This window comes from Brassica oleracea, chromosome C1, assembly GCF_000695525.1.
Source record: "Brassica oleracea var. oleracea cultivar TO1000 chromosome C1, BOL, whole genome shotgun sequence".
Classification (NCBI taxonomy): Eukaryota; Viridiplantae; Streptophyta; class Magnoliopsida; order Brassicales; family Brassicaceae; genus Brassica; species Brassica oleracea.
In genome coordinates this window covers 22,553,460-22,557,677 of record NC_027748.1, presented here as the reverse complement: position 1 = coordinate 22,557,677, position 4,218 = coordinate 22,553,460, and the positions used below count along the sequence as shown (strand labels likewise).

Here is a 4,218-nt window from a genome sequence, read left to right as displayed (position 1 = left end):
CTGCCTTCTGCGCCGCTTCTTGTAGGGCGAGGCGTACCAAGATGGTTTCCATAGACGCAGGAGGGGGGAGTGGAGTTACTGGTGTAGGTGTAGGTGTCACCTCTGGAGACGGCGTCACCTCGAGAGCTTCGCGCTCCTCGCCTGACGAAGAACTGTCGTTGCTAACGACCATAGTTCTGATGTTACTTTGCTAGTGGCCCCACGGTGGGCGCCAACTGTTTGATCGGAAAACGGTAATAAAGAAGATGTGGGTTTAACAAAGACGTCTTATTTATGGCCGGAGAAAATGTTCAGTCGGTTACAAGAGAAATGAAGAGAATGCGACAGAGAGGAAGCCGGTGGCTCGATGAGCTACCGGAAAAGTACAACTAACGGCGAGATGAAGCAAAGGTGAAAACCCTAATCTAGCCACCAAGTGTTAGTCAATGATTTCGGATCCTTCTCTCGTTGTTTCCCCTTTCCCTTATATAGTCGCCCTGATGTTTCGTCCTTGACCTAATTTACGCCATCTTGGTGGGCCTCCTCTGCCGGGCCGAAAAGCCCGTAGGCGTCCGAGCAGGCGCTGAGCCGAATATACTTCAGTCGACGATGATCGACTAAAAGTACTCAAGAGTCAGGCCGAGAGACCTGACTCTTGAGCCAACCGATCGAGCCGTCGCTCAACCCAGTTAGGGCCAGGCCTTTCTGTTCTTCGGGCCTTGTGGGTGGTCAAATCCATCCTCTACAGGGTATTGAACAATACCTCACTTCCTCGGCTCGCCTTCAGATCTCCCCTCACCTCCGTTGGTTACAGAGAAGCAGCAATTCCAGGAGCGTTTCGACTTTCCAACTCATACTCTCGGGAGCAATCGAGTTTTGACGAGTTTTGTACGATTTGGTGAAGGTTGGAGCTTGTTTACAGAAGATCCAGAATTCATCAAGAACATCCCCTGTTCGTCTTTAAGTTTCAGATTACACATAATTCACCAAGAACAGGTTGCTAGTTTCTAAGTCTTCAGGCATTGATCATGGTTTGTTTTCTCATCTTCCATATCTCAATTCGATAACTTAATCCTTTTCCAAGTCTTAGAAACACAAGAGTCTCTGTATTTGCTCTGTTCTTGGCTAAAGTTTGGCTGTTGGAATAAAAAATACCTCCTTTGTTTGATAGATTAAAGTCTCAATTTTTATCTATATTAAAGGTGAATTTTGTTTGATAAGTTTTGTCCCTAATGTTTGTCTATAGATGGAGGTATCGAAGAAGAACACAGTTGTATTCACTAACTGATTATGCTGGTGGTTTGAAAGCTGGAAGTAGGATTGAATTCAAGGAAAGCTAGTTTTAGGAAAATCAGTTGTAACAGTTGTACCAAACGCAGTGAACAAGTCCTCATCGAAGGAAGACACTTTGAAAAAGAAGAAGGCTTTCTTCTTGCTCTTCTAGCAATAAGGTAATACATCTTTTTGTTGACTGATTCTTAAAACTTTAATCTTTCAACTTAAAAGTCCTTATGTGTTCTAAAAGATGTGTGTGTGTGTCCAGGAAGACGAGGAGGATGTAAACGTCGATTTGACAGAACAGAAGAAAGCCAATGACGTTTATTCCATTTGAATCCATGACCTCAAAACTTTCTAGATGTTCTCTTTTTTTTTGAATAAAAGTTTAGAACGTACATGTCTCTTTAAATATATATTGAATCTTCGTTTAAAGATTAAGCTCAAGGAGAACTAGGGTTCTTAAATATCAAAACGAAAACAGCCATTACAAAGCCAAGAAACAGAAAATAAAGTAATGCAAAATCGAGTATTTCTTAAACTAAAGTTATTTTTTTGTCACCTCTAAACCCTAAACCCCAAAACTAAACATATTTTTAAACTCTACACATTAACATAAAAACTTCAATCTTTTCATAATAATATTAAACTTAAACTAAAATTTTTTCTAAGAAAATCTAATCTGAAATTTAAATTCTAAACCTCACACACAAAATCCTAAATCTACACCCTATATCTAATACGCTAAACCCCAAACTTAAACCCTACTTACAAAATCATAAATCTAAACTTTTCAAACCTATGATATATACTTAAAATTTAACTTTAAGTATATTCTAAAACTCAAGCCGTATATTTTAATTCTAAATCTTAACCCTAAACCTTAAACAACATACCTCATATTAACATATATAATAAAACAATAAGTCTTAGCTTTAAATAAATTATAATTCCTTTAAGACATTTATGCTATTCCGAACTATATACAACTTTTATATCTTAATTCCTATAAGATACATATATTACTCCAAACTATATACTCTAAATTTTAACACTATTTATCTTAACCCTAAATACTATTTTAAACTACACATAAAACTTAATCTTAATACCCTAAAACGAAAACTCAAACATACACGACCATAAATCATCTTTTTTATTTAATTGGTTACATTTTTAAAATATTTAAACACTGAATTTTAAATATAATGTAAAAACTAAATTATTTCATTGGTTTCTCTTAAAAATATTTCCACCAACACTCACAAATTCTCCTTCTCCTTTCCGCCGCACATCTTGACCAAAACTAAGACACTAAATAAAAATATTTAAGCTAAAACTAAAACATTTATCTGTGTCCTTATTGGTCAAAAAGAAAAGACATGGATCACTATCAGTAACCGTTGATGCAATTGCATCCAATGGTTACAGTTTTTTTCAATATCTTTTTGTTTTTCTGTTTTAATTCTCTTTCTCATCTCTTTCGTTTTCTCTTCTCTCTTCCTTCTACGGCAGATCTCTATCTTCTCTTCTTGTATCGTACTCTTTGTTTTTCTCTTTTCCTTATTTTTTTTTCCCGAAAATCTCATCTCTTCTCTTTCTCTTCGATCTGTTCAATCTTCTCTTGGATCTATGAACCGCCTCCGATAAAATACATACCAAGATCTATCGCGGCATAAGTTTGCATTACCAGGTCTGTGTTTCTTCTTGACCATTAACATTAGTTATGTATGGTGTATATTAGTTGTTTAGATATATGTTAAGTTATTGCAGGTTAAAGTGTCAGAGGTGAATCACGGTATGGCTCCACCAAGTCACCTCCTAGATTCTGAGATACCCCAAAAGCCTAAATCAGAAACAGGTCTTTATATCTCCGACGCATCATCCTCTCATCTCTATTGGTTGTTGTATGAAGCTTATTGATTCCACATTGATTAAAAGGATATTGAAATAGGGTGAATATACATTGAAACAGGCTTGAGAGGCGATGGAGAAACTCCGGTATCGAGCAGACGAGGCGACAGAGAAACTATGATGTCTGTAGCAGACGGCACGATAGAAGTCAACTTCGGTGACTAGGTGATGCGACGACAACACTCTGAAGGCGGATGCTCTGGAGGCTGGAGGCTAGAGACGGTGGATTAGGGTTGCAGGCGGAGGCTTAGTTTATTTTTAGGTTAATTATGTTTTGGCTAATTATGTTTTGTTTTAGTGTTTTAATCTGTTTTTTTGTTTAATGTGTTCTTTAATTATTTGTATACTGATTTTAATTAATAGATAAAATTAATTTTAATTACGAATTATATTTTTAATAAATTTTTGGATAATTAAAAAAATTAATTAATAACACGAAACATTTGCCATAACAAGCTATATGTAAAATCAAATAAACGAGTTTTAATAACATTTCTATTACGTTATTATAAATATTAACAATTGCATAGATATTAAAGCTATCGTTATTTATTTAACTATTGCATACGACATATCCACTATCGAAAAGGTCGGACCTACGATAACGGGCGTTGTGAGAGCGTTTTAGGGAACGCTATTAAAACGAACTAATAGCGTTTAACGCCCGCTATTAATACTCACATTTCCTGTAGTGTTCCCAATGGATTTTACCATTAGTGCATTGACCTCCAAGGTCGAAGCTATACAAGGGGAGTTGGTGGAGATTAAGAGTTACATTGCGCGTCGACCAGAAGCATCGATATCGATCGACAGACGCAAAAACAAATCGATCGACACCAACCATTCAACATCGATCGACAGTGATACAAACCGAGGCTGGCTAGTACCAAAGACGACATCCGACATGTCCAACACACCTTACCATGGAAAAGAGATCTCAGCTGACACTTACGCCGCACTTACCAGACATCAATTCAACCTTGAGAGTTTTGGTGATAAATTACAGAGGATTGAAAACACAACTGCAGCAATGAAGGATAAATGGCGCAG

The 4,218-nt window shown here is 36.9% G+C and overlaps 1 long non-coding RNA gene across 1 annotated transcript; it reads left to right on the top strand.

Moving 5' to 3' along the window:
* The first annotated feature begins 2,685 nt into the window (after window positions 1–2,685).
* LOC106294273 lies at window positions 2,686–3,545 on the top strand. The gene is made up of 3 exons (XR_001260802.1): window positions 2,686–2,947; window positions 3,028–3,115; window positions 3,230–3,545. It is a non-coding gene; the product is annotated as an uncharacterized LOC106294273 (long non-coding RNA).
* Window positions 3,546–4,218: the final 673 nt, after the last annotated feature.